Genomic DNA, 17,893 nt, shown 5'->3' with positions numbered 1-17,893 from the left:
ATATGCTTTTGTATGCCTTAGACCAGACACCTGCTATTGAGTGGGAGTAATGGGTAGGTATCAGATTAATCCAGGAGAAGAACATTGGAAGACAATCAAGTAAATCTTAAGATAAAGAAGAGGAAATATATGTTAGTCTATAAGGGTGTGTTTAAAACTCTTAGACTACATCATATCAGATTTCGAAATTTGCCTTTTTGCTAGTAAATCTTTCTGATAAGATGGTGATTACTCTGGGGGTGGAATAGTGATTTTGGAGAAGTGTAAAAACCTATCTGAAGTCTCTAGGTCTACCAGAAAGGGACTGAATGTTAAGGTTGCAGGAAAGGTACTTATTCAGTCTAAGGAAAGTTCTATACATTTTTGGCATCATTCCAAATTGCCTTAAACTACTAGTGTTAATTTCCTGATTAACCAAAAGTAGTTGCCAAAGATATAGAATCCAGTATCCCAAGAGAGTAGACATATAAAGAGGAATTTCACATTATCAATGATTTTGTGATTAAGGAAGAGTAATAGTTGAGGAAAGGTTGTGGTTAATTCAACCTTTCAGATCCTATTACGAGGAGTTTACTACTACTACACTTGATTTGTATATCAAGGTGTTGAGATTATTTGAAACGCACTTTTTGTTTTATATTAGTGCAAGTGGGAGTTTGTTGGGTTTTATGCCCGAAATAAAACTCATTTCAATATAATCAGATTTACTTATTAATATAGATCAGAAATAACATATAATGTTGCATGGTTCACATGATTTATTTCATGATTATATGTACATAATGTATAAATTCATCTGAAACCCTTTTCACATACTTGATCCTATTTATTGTGCCGTCAACACATTGGAAAGTAAACATGACTATGTGAATAAAGTTTCCTAGATTTATCAGACATAGGGTTTTACTGATATGATAATCTACAACAAAGTTTACTTGCATTTGGAGAAGTGCTATGTTCTTTCCAGAGCATTGGTTAAAGTAAAGCTCTGGTTGGATGCATGGAGTATGCATCAGAAGGGACCGATATTGAACTTTGACTTAGATTTATTAAACTTACCGTAATATCTATTCAAGTCAATATCGTCTAGTTGATCCTAGATCAAATGATCTTAATCTTGATATGATTATGCCCAATCTCGAGAGGCTATTCGTGTTCTTTGATTTGTTAGTTAAGCCTACTTTTAGGTCAGGGTGATACGTACATTTTGGGAACACGGTAGTGCAATTGAGTGGGAGCGCTATCATAAACATGGAATCTATAGCTTCTATCTGGCGAATTGTAAGCAAAGGATGATCTCCTTCGAGCTTGACCAAACGAACATAAATGGTGGAGTACTCATTTCACATAAGCTGAAATATCATTTATACGGGGTCAAGTGTTTTAAGGAATAAATACATTGTAGGGTGTAACGGTAATTTAATCCCTTTACAGTGTAGATCATTCATATAGAGGATCATTGATCACATTAGGATTATAACAATGGATAACTAATGATGTGTCTATATGGTGGAACATATAGAGCATTCTATATAATTGAGAGTGCAATTCTAAGTTCTATAAGTGGATTCAACGAAGAATTAATAAGTTAGTGAATTTTAGTAATAAATTCTTAATCTACTTATTGGAAGCTTGGTCATATAGACCCATGGTCCCTGCACTAGTTGAGATAATATTGCTTGTAAGACTCATTTAATTGGTTTTGATTAATCAATTTTAATTCTCAATTTAGACTATGTCTATTTGTGAATTTTTCACTATCTAAGGGCGAAATTCTAAAGAAAGAGTTTTAGGGGCATATTTGTTAATTATGATACTTTGTATGGTTCAATTAATAAATATGATAAATGACAATATTATTTAATAATTATTTATAGTTATTAAATAGTTAGAATTGGCATTTAAATGGTTGAATTTGAAAATTGGCGTTTTTGAGAAAATCAGATGCAGAATTGAGAAAACTGCAAAATCCAAGTAAGGCCCATTACTGTACATGGCTGGCCACTTGGTTTGAATTTTTAAACTTATATTTTCATTATTTTAATGCCAAATAATTCAAACCTAACCCTAGTGGAATGCTATAAATAGATAGTGAAGGCTTCAGGAAAATTACACTTAAATTTTCTACTTTTTCATTCAGAAAAAACTGAGCCTTCTCTCTCCCTATCTTTGGCCGAACCCACTCTCTCTCTCTCTTCCTCTTGAATTTCAAAATCCTTAGTGTATGAGTAGTGCCCACACACAGCAAGTGATACGTCAATCATAGTGAGGAAGATCGTGAAGAAGGAGTTTCAGCATCAAAGATTCAGAGAAAGAAATCCAGGTTCAGATATTGATAATGCTCTGCTACAGAAAGGAATCAAGGGCTAGATATCTGAACGGAAGGAGTCATTATATTCCGCTGCACCCAATGTAAGGTTTCCTAAACTTTATATGTGTTTATTTCATCGTTTTAGAAAGTTCATGTTTAGGGTGCTAATCAACATACTTGTGAGTAGATCTATGATCCTGGTAAAATAATTTCCAACAGTATGTTCTTCACTGCAGCTGCTTGAAACTTGGGAAAATCTGCTTCCAGAAGAGTTAAAGCTGAAAGTTGGTAATGGCGAGTTAGTGTCGGTCAAAGCTAGAGGAAAAGCCCGCATCAAGTTTCAACAAAGATTTTAATTTTATAAAATGTTTTATTTATTCCAAACTTTAGTAGAAACTTGATTAGTGTCTCATGTTTGCAAACACAATCTTATATATTGAATTTTTCGAGTTCTTATTGTACAATTTCTCGTAATGGATTTCAAATATGTGTTGCTTCCATGGAACAAGGGCTTTATGTTTTAAGACCAAATACACAAATCTCACTAAACAGTGAACTTTTCAATGTAGCTAAACCTAGAAACCTGAAAAGAAAAGAGATTGATAATGATGATCAAACTTATCTATGGCATTTACGTTTAGGTCATATAGGCTTTGATAGACTCAATAGGCTAACCGAAGACGGTCCATTGAAAAATGTCGTCTTAGGTGAATTGCCAGTATGCGAGTCCTGCGTGAAAGGAAAAATGACTAAACGTTCTTTCTCTGCAAAGGGAGAGCGTGCCAAAGAACCCCTAGGGTTAGTGCATTCCGATGTCTGCGGACCTCTGAATGTAAAAGCCCGAGGTGGTTATAAGTATTTTGTCACTTTCATTGACGATTACTCTAGATATAGTTTTCTTTACCTGATGCAAAAGAAATCTGAAACGTTTGAAAAGTTTCAAGAATTTCATGCTTTAGCTCAAAACCAATTAGGTAAAACATTAAAGATCTTGCGAACTGATAGGGGTGGAGAATATATGGATATGCAGTTCAAAGATCATTTAATTGAACTTGGAATTGAATCCCAATACACTGCCCCAGGCACTCCACAACAAAATGGAGTTGCAGAAAGAAGAAATCGCACTCTTTTGGAAATGGTTAGGTCTATGCTGAGTTATTCAACTCTGTCTACGTCCTTCTGGGGATATGCTATACAGATGGATAATGACATTTTAAATGTTGTTCCATCTAAAGCAGTCCCTAAGACACCCGTCGAACTTTGGAATGGTCGTACACCTAGTTTACGCCACTACAGAATTTGGGGGTGCCCTGCTCATGTCTTGAGAAAGAAAGAAGGCAAACTTGAATCACGAACTGAAGTGTGCATGTTTGTCGGAAATTCTAAAGAGACTAGGGGTGGACTATTTTATAGTCAAGAGGATCACAAAGTGTTTGTTTCTACAAATGCTACTTTTCTTGAAGAAAACTATATTAAAGACAACAAACCGAAAAGTAAAGTTTTTTTAGAGGAAATGCTTTCAAATATAACTCCTTCCAATGTTCCATCCTCTTCCACTCAAGAAGAGGACAATCCCACTCCCTCAGTCGAACCTACTGAGAAATCTACTACCAAAGTTCCTGTTCAGAAGATCACCGCTCCTCGTCGTAGTGGGAGGGTTTCAACAAAACCAGCTCGTTATGGCTTGGATGGTGAAATCAATATGGTCGTTGGTGATGGTATTGAAGACGACCCATTAACCTATAAACAGGCAATGGCTAGTCCGCAACGGAAACGATGGTCAGCCGGCATGGATTCAGAAATGGATTCCATGAAAAAAAACAAAGTCTGGGGATATGTAGACGCACCTGATGACTATCGTACAATCGGATGTAAGATAATTGCGCAAGTGTACACAATCACAAACAAGTAATACAATGATAAGTAATCAAAGTTCGTCTCCACAGGGACTTTTTACTAAATAATTTTAAATCAACTAAAAGCAATTCCAAGAATTTCAAATAAAAATAAAATAAAATCACACATCAATTCACAAGGAAAATTTATAGTCTTGATTCTAAACTTGAGAACTAATTTTTTAAACTAAATAAAGTAAAAATAAGAAGCTAAAAGTGTTTAAAGTGGTGGTAATTTCAGATTTGGAAAATAGACTTGGGTGATTAATTTCCACTTGTATGTCCCAGTTGATACAGCAATGACCCAGCAATGACTCAGCAATCCTGGCAGAGTTAACAGATTTCAAAAAAAACCAGCAAGCTTTTTCCAAAACTTGCAATAAACCATTCACAATCTCACAATGCATTCCTACATCAGTTTAGATCACAAATAGCCTAATAAAGCATCAAATCTTTAGTTATGCATGGTAGCAAAATATTCCTATTTCACTACTAATTAATACCTAAAAGAAAAGGTAAAAATCATGCATCAATTAGAGGGGTTCAACTAGGTCTTGCTTTTCCAAGTAAGATCTAGCTTGGTAAATGTTAAAAATGGCCAAAAATTAACATTCAATCAACATTTTGTCACAACTAATTGAACTAAGACAAGATTACTTCATCATTGCAAAATCAAAACACTAGTCCATACAAGGGTTCATAATCACCCAAATCTCAAAGAGTTTAGTTCATAGCTGAAATTGAAAACAACAAACCAGAAAATAAATTGTTCATGGAGTTAAAAAGAAAACTAGAGAGAAGGAAATGATACAAAATGAAGAGGAGAGCAAGGGAAATGAGTTTGAAGCTCAAGTCCTCTCTTTGTAGGTTGCCTTCTTCTCCTTCTTCTCAATCTTCTTCTTCTTTCATTGTACTCTTTTTTTCTCTGTACTTAGATATTTTCTGCTGTAATTTTCGTACCCTACATTCAAAGTGCAGCCACCATCATATTCTATGTCCTTCCTCTTTCTTTTTGCCCCCCAATTAGGGTACCAAAGTTTACCCTAATTGGAAATCCAAGTCATCACCCACTTGTCCTTCATTTTCCACATGTTTGTTGAGTCAATAGCCAAATTCCGCCACCTCAGCTCGTTTTTCTTTTAATTAAAGCCAGTTGCACTATCTGCCAAAATAAACTTACTGGGCTGACAAATTGGTACGCGATGATTGCTATAGCAATGCCAGTCAGCAATAATCATTTTTTTTCTCCTTTTTCTCCTTGTCCCAAATATTTCTAAATACCTATTCTTGTATTTTTTCTGCTTAAAACACATAAAAACAATAACATAAGTCTATCTAACACTTACTAACACACACACTTCCATTTATTACAAAGACACAACAAACTAAACACAATTACACAATATAGACATTAATTGCTCCACAATTCACTTTAAAATTCAAGCTTAAAGATATAAAAATAACTCTAAATCTTAGAGTTATCATAGACGCACCTGATGACTATCGTACAATCGGATGTAAGTGGGTTTACAAGAAGAAAAGAGGCGCTGGAGGCGAAGTCGAAACTTTTAAAGCTAGACTTGTAGCCAAGGGTTATACCCAAAGAGAAGGCATGGACTATGAGGAAACTTTTAGTGCTGTTGCCATGCTCAAATCCATTCGAATTCTTCTCTCCAGAACTGCTGCTTTCGATTATGAAATCTGGCAAATGGATGTCAAGACAGCCTTCCTTAATGGGGTACTTGAAGAAACCATCTATACGGAGCAACCAGAAGGCTATGTTCTTCCAGGGCAGGAAAAGAAAGTTTGCAACTTAAATAGGTCTATCTATGGACTTAACCAAGCTTCTCCCTCGTGGAATAAAAGCTTTGATGAAATCATCCAGACCTACGGCTTTCTTCAGAATAAAGGTGAACCTTGTGTTTACCAACTCAAGGAAGACCAAGTAGTAGTATTCCTGATCCTTTATGTTGACGACATTTTGATTATTGGAAACAATATTAAGAAAATGACTCACATCAAGGAATGGCTTAACACTCAATTCGATATGAAAGATTTGGGTGAAGCAGCCTATGTTCTTCGTATTCAAATTATCAGAAACCGGAAGAACATATCTCTTGCTCTCTCAAACAACCTATATTGACAAAGTTTTAGAGAGATTCTCCATGAACAACACCAATGGGGCAAACATGCCTTCTAGATATGGTATTCGTCTATCTAAGGAACAGTCTCCTACTGATCCTCAAGAGATAGAGGACATGGCGAAAATTCCCTATGCTTCTGCAGTTGGAAGTCTAATGTATGCAATGTTATGCACTAGACCTGACATCTGCTATGCAGTGGGAATCGTGAGCAGGTATCAGTCTAATCCAGGACAGGAACATTGGAATGCAGTTAAGTATATTCTGAAATACTTAAAGAGTACAAGGAATCTTGTGTTAGTCTACAAGGGTGGTGCTTTAAATCCCATAGGCTATACTGATTCAGATTTCCAGGCATGTCTTGAAGACAGGAAATCTACATCTGGGATGGTGTTTACTCTTGGGGGTGGAGCAGTGGTTTGGAGAAGTGCAAAACAAACCGCGATATTGGCGGTGACTGCATTTGAAAAGCACCGTCAGAATTTAGGATTAATTGATTTGTACTAATTAGTTTTATATTAGTGCAAGTGGGAGTTTGTTGGGTTTTATGCCCTAAATAAAACTCCATTTCAATGTAATCCATTTTATTCAACATCAATAAAGAAACAGAAGTATTGTTCATTCATTTGTGTATGTTTTGGTTCATCTTATCAATTGCTTGTCTATTTGATTTATAAATTCATCTGAAACCCTTTTCACATACTTGATCCTGTTTATTGTGTTGTCAACACATTGGAAAGTAAACATGACTGTGTGAATAAAGATTCCTAGATTTATTAAACATAGGGTTTTACTCATATGATAATCTACAACAGAGTTTACTTGCATTTGGAGAAATGCTATGTTCTTTCCAGACCATTGGTTAAAGTAAAGCTCAGGTTGGGTGCATGGAGTATGCATCGGAAGGGACCGATATTGAACTTTGACTTAGATTTATTAAACTTACCGTAATATCTATTCAAGTCAATATCGCCTAGTTGATCCTAGATCAAATGATCTTAATCCTGTTATGATTAGGCTCAATCTCAAGAGTGTTATTCGTGTTCTTTGATTTGTTAGTTAAACCTACTTTTGGGTCAGGGTGATACGTACATTTTGGGAACACGGTAGTGCAATTGAGTGAGAGCGCTAACATAAACATGGAATCTATAGCTTCTATCTGGGGAATAGTAAGTAAAGGATGATCATTTATACGGGGTTAAGTGTTTTAAGGATAAAATACATTGTAGGGTGTAACGGTAATCTAATCCCTTTACAGTGTAGATCATTCATATAGAGGATCATTGATCAAATTAGAATTATCACAATGAATAACAAATGATGTGTCTATATGGTGGAACATATAGAGCATTCTATATACTGAGAGTGCAATTCTAAGTTCTATGTGTGGATTCAACGAAGAATTAATAAATTAGTGAATTTAGGTTATAAATTCTTAATCTGCTTATTAGAAGCTCGGTTATATAGACTCATGGTCCCCCACTCATTGAGATAATATTGCTTGTAAGACTCATTTAATTGGTTTTGATTAATCAATTTTAATTCTCAATTTAGACTATGTCTATTTGTGAATTTTTCACTAAGTAAGGGCGAAATTGTAAAGAAAGAGTTTTTAGGGCATATTTGTTAATTATGATACTTTGTATGGTTCAATTAATAAATATGATAAATGACAATATTATTTAATAATTATTTATAGTTATTAAATAGTTAGAATTGGCATTTAAATGGTTGAATTTGAAAATTGGCGTTTTTGAGAAAATGAGATGCAGAAGTGATAAAACTGCAAAATTACAAAAAGTGAGGCCCAAATCCACATTGCCTAGGCCGGCAACTTTTATAGGTTTTTTCATCGGATATTTTAATTATTTTAATCCCAAATAATTCAAACCTTACCCTAGTGGAATGCTATAAATAGATAGTGAAGGCTTCAGGAAATTTACACTTAACTTTCACACTTTTCCTTTAGAGAAAGACCTGAGCCTTCTCTTCTAAACCCTAGCCGCCACTTATATACTCTCTTCTTCCCTCTTGAATTTCGAACCTCTTAGTGATAGAGTAGTGCCCACACACAACAAGTGATACCTCAATCATAATGAGGAAGATCGTCAAGAAAGACATTCAACAAGAAGGAGTTTCAGCAGTAAAGAAGGAGAGAAAGAGATCCAGGTTTAGATCTTGATAATACTCTGTGACAGAAAGGATACAAGGGTTAGAGATCTGAACGGAAGTAGACATTTTATTCCGCTGCACCCAATGTAAGGTTTCTAATACTTTATATGTGTTTATTTCATAATCGTTTTAGAAGTTCATATATAGGGTGTTAATCAACATACTTGTGAGTAGATCTAAGATCCTGGTAAAATAATTTCCAACAGGCTCGACCTGCTCTAGATCCTGCTCGCAGAGAAATTGCCAAAGCTCTAGGTAGCTTGCCAGTTCAAGATCGCAATTAGCGATTGTTGTGTACAACTGCAGGACTACGAGAACACAAGCTTATACCTAAGAAGGCCAGCCTTCAGCGAGAACCAGTGTACAATAAGCCTTTTGAGAAACAAAAGGAATGAATAGACAATCGTCTATCTAAACAAACATCAAGACCAACATCAGGTAATACATTAAGTATATACATGTTTTTTTATAGAATAAAAGTTATACTTATCTTATGGCTTCCTCGCAGAAATGACGTTCCTGAAGCAGGCTCCTATTCACAACTGAAAGCCTAAGGCTAGAACTGCGACAACATCTCCTGTCATCCCGCAGAAGAGGAGGAGTGAGGTTGTCACGACTCCTTTGGTCGACTCCTCTAAGAAACAGTTTAAACTTTCTCAAGAAAAAGGGAAGACGGTCATGATTGACCCCGCTGTTAGGGCTTACAACATCATAACTCTCTAAGACAACTTCGTGAGTGATGAGTTCGTGTTCAAGGTCGAGGGAGTTCCTGCCGAGAAATTGTTGTTGCGCTCCACAGAGCTCTCCTTGCAGTTTATGACCATGTTCTCGAAGGTTTTCTTCGCAGGTACCAAGGAGGTCGATTTCTTGAGGAAGCAAAACACTCTTCTTTAAGAGAATGTGAAGAAATTGAAGTTGGACATGACTTCAAATGAGAAAGATGTCGAGGACCTCAAGAAGGATAAAGAGCAGGCAGAGGAAAAGGCTAAGTAGGTGGAGGACAACGCCAAGCTCTTGGAATCGTGAGTTGAGTAATTGACTCGTGATCTTGAGGAGAATCAGAAGAAAAAGTACGATCAGTCCTTGGACTGAAAGCAGCTAAAATAGCTAAGGCTTTTCGTGCTATGTCGCCTACCCAAACTAAAGGATGTGGGGGAAACCTTTTCCATGAGGAGCCCGAGAATATAGATGTTGAGGAAGTCGCTGATGGTGCTGCAAGCAAGGTCGTAGATGATTCATCACTCCAGCTCCTTAATTTTTTCTAAGTTCTTTTTATTATTGTCGAACTTTAATTTCTTTTTTTTTGTTAGTGGTACACGGGTACTCGCACTTCGTACTTCAAAAAAATTTTATTTATTTTGTTATCGAACACTATATCCTTTCGAGGATATTTACTCTTGCATATTTATTAAGCGGTACATGGGTACTTGCATAATTAAATTGCTCTTTTGATAGTTGTTTCTATTCGCAATATTTTTTATCATCATTACAACTAGGTGTAATAACTTAGAAAAAGCATGCGAAGAAGATAAAAATCTCTAAAAAATTCTAGAAACTTCAAAAAATTTATTATCCTAATCAATAGTACACTATCAGGTCATACCCCCTAGACTTAGTACGTTTATTGAAATAAATTGACTAAGTATAAATACATGCGAGTACTATTGATAGTAATACTTTAAGCTTTCACCATTCCAAGATCTCTTGATCGCTGTGCCTTCGAGATCTAACAATTAGTAAGTCGCACTACCGATTTTTCCAGTGATTAGGTAAGGTCCTTCCCAGTTATCACCAAAAACTCCATGTGCTCAGTTTCGTGTGTTTGGCATGACCTTTCATAGAACCAAATGTCCTACTCGCAGACTTTATTTTTTGATCTTCGAGTTTAAATAACGAGCTATTTGTTACTCATAGGCTGCATTTTTCAAATGAGCCTGATCGCAATTCCCCTTTTAGAAGATCGAGTGGTAATAACTGATTTCTATATTATTATTGATGTTGAAAACATCTCTCGTTAGAGATCCTGCTCCAAGTTCGACTGGCATCATGACTTCACACCCATAAGAAAGGGAGAAGGGGGTTTCACCAGTCATGGATCGAGGAGTTGTATTATACGACCATAGAACTTGGGGAAGTTTCTCTGGCCATGTACCCTTTTATTCTTCGAGCTTCCCTTTGATGGTATGCTTAATGATCTTGTTAACTGCTTCTGTTTGCCCATTAATTTGAGGATTGTGATCGCTGAAAAAGCGTTTCGAATCCCCACTTCATCGCATAGTTGGTGCATCTCCTTACAATCGAATTGTTTACCATTGTCAGAAATTAATTTATAAGGGATGCCAAACCTACAGATGATGGCGCTGTAGACAAACTCGTGCGATTTGGTGGCTATTAAAGTCGCAAGAGGCTTGGCTTCAGCCCATTTCGTGAAGTAATCGACAATGACTGCGGCATATTTTACCCCTCCTTTTCCTTTTGGCAATTTGCCAATTAAATCTATGCCCCAGACCGCAAATGGCCAGGGACTAGTGATAGAATTTAATTGGCTCGGTTGCCTTTTTACATAAGTAGCTATTTGCTAACTTTTGTCGCATCTTTTTTAGCGAAGCTAGCTGCATCTGCTCACAATGTTGGCTAGTAATATCCTTGCCTCATGATTTTTAGAGCAAGGGAATTCCCAACAGGATGGTTATCGTAGATTCCACCGTGTACTTCTTAGGGTATATAATCTCATTCAATCCCGACGATACACTTAAGTAATGGCTGACTAAATATTCTGCGACAGAGCTTGTCATCATAAATGACATATCGAGCAGCTCGATATTGTAGTTTTTTGGCCTCAGTTTTATCCTCAGAAAGTGTTCCTATTTTCATGTAGTCAATTATCGGGGTCATCCAGGTGACCTTTTTGACCGTATCAATCGCCATCATCTCATCTCGATTGATAGTTGGATGAGTCAATATGTCTACAGGAATTACATCGAGTAATTCTGCTTCTCTTGTCAAGGCTACTCGGGCTAGAGCATCTGCATGAGAATTATAAGCACGAGGTATTCTACAAATGACTAGCTTTTTAAACTGTTGTAATAACTGACAGGTATAAGAAAGATATTTGGCCAAGCGACCTCCTCTAGCCAAGTACTCTCCGTTGACTTGCCAATCCACGATCTGCAAGTCACTAAATGCTTGAAGGTACTCGACTTTCATCTCAAGAGCGAGCTTTAATCCTGTGATTAAAGCCTCATATTCAACTTCTTTGTTAGATGTAAGAAATTAAAATCTAAGGGCGCTGTTTACCTTGAATTTGTTGGGACTTATGAGGATTATTCTGTTGGAATATCTTTTACCCGGATCTAGATTTACTAACAAATATGTTTTTAACATCCTAAGTATGAATATCTAAAACGATGAAAATAAACACATAAAAGGTATGAGAAACCTTACATTAGTTGCAGCAGAATTAAATGACTCCTTCCGCTCAGATCTCTAACCCTTGTATCCTTTTTGTAGCAGAGTATCACCAAGATCTGAGCCCGAAACTCCTTCTGTTGTTTGGATTCTTCACACTCTTACACTATGAGGACTAACTTGCTATGGGTGGGCATGCACTCAATCACTAAAGGCTAAATTTTGTTTTATGAAGAACACTAAGGATTTCGAAAATTAGAGAACAAAAGAAGAAGAAGAGTCTTAAAAGTCACTAGTTGTCTCTCAAGAAGAAAACTAGGTCAAGAGTTAATATTTGCATTAGTAGGATAATGAGACCTTTCTTTTCTTTTTATACTAATTCAATTAGGGCTAGGCTTGATTTATTTGGAATAAAAAAATGATAAAAATGGGGAAAAAATAAGGAATAGTGGGCGACCATTAGTGGGCCCAACACTAGTTAGATTTTTGCCATTTTTCTTAACCATTTATCTATTTTTCACAAATACCACTTTTTGCAATTTCATTCCTATAAATGCCAAAACTATTTATTTAATAATTAAAATAATTATCAAATAAAATTGCCATTTATAATATTTATTAATTAGACTCCACAAAGTCTCTTAATCAATAAATAAACACTAAAATTCTATTTCTTCACAATCAAGCCATAACATAGTGAAAAATCATAAACTAGACATAGTCTCAGTTTAGAATTATAAGTGATTAACTTAAATCAATTAACTGAGTCTTACAACCAGTTTGTGTCAACTAGTATGGGGACCATGGGCCTATATAACCGAGCTTGCAATAAGCAAATCTAGAATTTACCAAGTAAATTCTCTAACTTATTAATTCCTCCTTGCACCACTATAGAATTTGGAATTGCACTCTTAATTATATAGAACGCTCTATATGTTCCACGATATAGATACGTTATTAGTTATCCATTGTTATAATCCTAATAATCAATGATGCTTTATAGATGATTTACATTGAGTAGGGACAAAATTACCTTTACACCCTTCAATGTATTTTATCCTTAAAACACTTAGCAACCTATAAATGATATTTCAGTGAACTAATAAAATCACTAAAATGAGTGCTCTATCATTCATCTCTATTTAGCCAAGCTCGAAGGAAATCATCGTTTCACTTCTTCGTCCGGATAAAAGCTATAGATTCCGTATCTATGATTAGCGCTCCCACTTAATTGAACTATCATGTCCTTAATCTATATGTCACGAGAAGATCCATTGGTCGACTTTAATGAATAGATTGAAGAACACAAATAATACAACTGAACTAGAACCTAACCATCTCAGGATTGAGATCATTTGATCTAAGATCAACTAGGTGATATTGAATTGAATAGATATTATGGTAAGTTTATCATATCTAATCCAAGTTCAATATTGGTCCCTTCAGATGCATACTCCATACATCCAATCCAAGCTTACTTTAACCAATGTCCCGGAAAGAACATATCACTTATCCAAAGTGCAAGTAAATTACGTTGTAGATTATCATATCAATTAAACCCTGTCTACTGATAAATCATAGGAATACATTTAATCACACAATCTTCATTCCTTTCCACTGTGTTGACAACACAAGAAATAAGAATATTTGTGTGATAAGGATTTGGATTAATTTATAAATCAAATAAATAAATAAATGATGACATGATTCAAATAACACATTATACAAGTAATGAAATTAAATCTGTTTCTTTATTGATAATTGAATAGAAAAGATTACATTGAAATAGAGTTTTATTTAGGGCACAAAGCCCAACATATTCCACCTCCACGCCCTCATCCTTCATTATTGGATGCCCCATCAACATCCAAAGTCCACCCTTTGCCCATTGGTACGTCAGGATCAACTTGCTCTTCTGTGATTATGGAAACCTCGTCTTTTGGAAACGAGAGTATGAAATCCATAAGGGTCTGTCCCTTATTTTTCGATCTTGGTTTGTACACGATGTCGAACTAGCTCAGTTCTACTGACCATTTGAGTAATCTTCCTAAGGCTTCTGGTTTGGCCAAAACTTGTCGTAAGGGATAGTTTGTTAAAACCTCAATACTATGTGCTTGAAAATAAGGTCGCAACTTTCTTGAAGCGATCACCAGTGCAAATGCTAGCCGTTCCATTTATGGGTAATGGGTCTCAGCGTCTAAGAGACGCTTGGTCACATAGTATATTGGATGTTGCCTACCTTAGTCTTCGCGGATTAGTACTAAACTAATCACATATTCAGACACTGTGAGGTAGATTGATAAAACTTCTACAAGCATCGACTTAGATAGTATTGGGGGTTGCCCCAAGTGCGCTTTTAGGGCCTGAAAAGCTTCTTCACACTTTTTTGTCCATTGAAACTTTTTATTTCCTTTTAGAATTTGAAAAAACTCTTTACATTTATCAGAGGAACGTGATATAAAGCGATTTAATGCAGCGACTATACCTGTAAGGCTTGGACTTCTTCCATTTGGTAGGAGATCGCATCTCCGCCAAGGATTTTATTTTTGCAGGATTAGCTTTAATTCCTCGTTGATTTACCATAAAGCTGAGGAATTTTCCTGAGCCCACTCCAAAAACACATTTGAGGGGGTTGAGTCACATTATGTATTGTTGTAAGATTTTGAACATGGCCTCAAGGTGAGTGACATGGTCCTACGCATGTTGAGAATTTACAAGCATATCATCAACATACATCTCTATCGCCTCGCCAATTAAATCTGCAAACATCATGTTCACAAGCCTCTGATACGTCGCTCCTGCGTTTATCAAACCAAAGGGCATTACCTTATAACAATACAAACCTCGATCTGTAATGAAAGAGGTATGCTCCTAGTCTGGCTCATACATCAGAATCTGGTTGTATCCCAAATATACATCCATGAAGCTACGAAGCTCATGACTTGCAGTAGCATCAACAAGTTTGTCAATGCTAGGTAAAAGAAAATTGTCCTTAGGACATGCTTTGTTTAAATCAATGAAATTGATGCATGTGCGCCATGAGCCATTTGGCTTGGGCACTAGTACGAGATTTGCTAACCAGTTTGGGTAGAATGACTCCCTTATGAAGCAACATGTCAAAAGGTGATCCACTTCCTCTTTAAGCGCTTGGTACCTCACGAGGTCCATTTTGCGGTGCTTTTGTAAGAAACCTTGCACTTTGGGGTCAATGTTCAATCAATGACACATGACCTGCGGTGATATTCCGATCATGTCTGAGTGTTTCCATGCAAATACATCTAAATTTGGTTTGAGAAAAGTGACAAGCTTTTCTTGTTGTTGAAAGGTTAGTTTAGAACCAATTTTCAAAACTTCATTATGATCAGAAGGATCGATTGGTACCTCAATTGTATCCTCTGCGGCTTGTGCGATATTGGTAAAGGAAATAAGAACTAATTTCTGACATTTTTATAATTATTTATAAGTTTAATTATTTGTGGGCCCCATTGTTTGAAATGGGCACTAGAGTTATAATTTCTCAATTCTGAAGATTTTATTAAACTTTATGGGTATTTTATGAATTATATATGAAATATGCTATTTTTGTAATTTTTGCTCGGTGACAAGAGAAAATGCGTTGGATGACTAGTTTGATCACATGGGTAAGTTTGAACCTGATTTCTTAGTGGGAAAAATTTTAGAGAAAATAAAATATCGTGTTTGAGCGGGGTTATGGAATTCGACAATTTTACCCCTAGTTTTGGTGAAATGCCTAAGTTATAACTTGGAGGGCATTTTAGTCTTTTGGTTTAAAGAAGAGTAGGTGGCTGCCTAATTAGATGACACCTAGCAATTCTATGGCAGCAAGGGATTATTTAGAATTCCCTTCCAAATGAAGGAAATCAAAAGAAATAAAGAAAAATCAAAATTGAGGAAAACCATCTTTCTTTCTCTCTCTCCCTTGTTCAGCCATAGCAAAAACTAGAGGAGATCACCTTTATTCAGTTGGTTTTCTGGATTTTTAGCTAGGGATTCAAGTGAGACTCAAGTTGAGGTAAACCCTAGACAATTGGTTCTTTGTTTTAAAGCTTTGATTTGGTTTTAGTTTGTGATTTTGAGATATAGGGGCTGTTAGGGTTAGAAATGTTTGAGCTTTGATATTTGAATTAGGTTTTGTGCAAGTTTGAGCTTTGAGTTCAATGCTTTGATCAATAATGGCATATTTGTTTACACTGAGTTTTTCTGTGAAATACTGGTTAGAAAATGTTGTCTATGCATTGTTTAGGTTCTCTGGAAGGTTTGGTTGCATTTGGTGGAGGATTGAGCAAGAAATGGAAAGTTTGGGGTGAACCGGTGCAAACTAACTAGCTAGTTTTAACAGTACCTGCAAAACCTAGCCAGTTTTGGCAGGATCCCCAAGTGCTTAATTTTCTCGATTCGTGTCCATTTTAGTGTTGTAGTTGGGCGTTTCCCCATTTCTAAAGTTAGAGTAACCCCTAGAGAGTATAACAGAACCTAGGGTTGTGGGTTTGGGTTTCCCAGATTAGGGTTTTGATCATGTGATTTACTCGGTTTTATTATGTGATTAGGACATCCATCTAGCGCGAGACTTTCCATTCAGGTCGGCCAACACACCTGAATCTTGAAAGAAGGTAAGAACTGTATATAATGTGTGATATCAATATCTGAGTGTATGTATATGCTATGTGTATATGCATGCTTAAATGTCAGTTGCACTACCAACACTTGTACAGTTAAGGTATAAAGTGCATTGGTATAGTGAATATTATTTATGAGTAATGTATAATGATACCAACACAAGTACGGGAAAGTACTGAGTGTGTGTGGTATATCACTCAGTGGTACTCAGGGTACGAAAAAAAACCCTACCAACACTCGTACAGTGAGGTACGTAGTGTATGTGGTATAGTGACTGTACCCTAGTATGGAACGTTCTTACTCATCTGTTAAGCCTTGTAGATAGGTGTATGGGCGCCTAGATACAAGTCGGTATTATGTGATATGTTATATGTTTTTCTTACTGAGTCTCTCGACTCACAATTTTGCTTCCATGTGTAGGTAAAGGAAAGGTGAAAGCTGAACAGGAGTGAGCTTGAGCTGGGATGAGAATGTACATGTCGAGGCAGCGCGACCTGGAGTGTTCAGTCTTGGGACATCTGGGGTTATATTTTGTAGTCGCTGTGCGACCTGGATATTATTTATTTTGGAATATTATGTTTAAAAGTTTTAAAACGGGATCCCAGAACTTGTAAATAGTTTGTAAATTATAAAGTTTAATATTTATTATAAAAGTTATACTTTGACACGTTTTTTGAGAAAAATCTTTGATTAGCAAAGATAGCACTGTAATTAAAAAAGCACTGTAATGTGCCATACGATTAGGGCGTTACAATTTTGGTATTAGATCCGCCAGGTTGTCTACCGAAGCTTGCCAAGACATGTACAATCTTCATCAGAGAAAGCTCAGTTCACGATTCCGTAAGCCCGTACTTGTTTAGTATTATAAGTGATTATTAAAGTATGATACGAAGCATATTAGATTATAATTATTTATTTTAAGTGTGTTGCCTTTAAGTCCATAAGAGTAGTATTACATTTTATGATCGCTGTCTAGCCTGCTTGGCTTATGGGTTCACAGGCTAAGTCCTATAAAATGGACGGCCAGTAGAATACAAGAAGTCAGGGTAATATGGTTGAGACCGAAGGCGGTCAGGGAAATCAAATTCCCAAGAATCCCCGTGGTCGCAGCCCTGGCCGTGGCAGAGCTCAGGGTGGTCGTCCTGTAAATCCACCACCAGCTCCTCCAGATTGGGAGTAGAGGTTTGCAGAAATGCAAGACCGAATCAGCTAGCAAGATCAAGAAATTCAGAGATTAAGGCAGCAGGGTTTTCCTGCTGTGCCTCCACAGCAAGCTGGTCAGGTCGTTGCAGTTCCAGCAGTGCCAGCAGAACAGCCTGTTACTAGCA

The sequence above is a fragment of the Cannabis sativa genome, chromosome 6, assembly GCF_029168945.1.
Source record: "Cannabis sativa cultivar Pink pepper isolate KNU-18-1 chromosome 6, ASM2916894v1, whole genome shotgun sequence".
Classification (NCBI taxonomy): Eukaryota; Viridiplantae; Streptophyta; class Magnoliopsida; order Rosales; family Cannabaceae; genus Cannabis; species Cannabis sativa.
Note: the sequence above shows the minus strand (reverse complement) of the source record.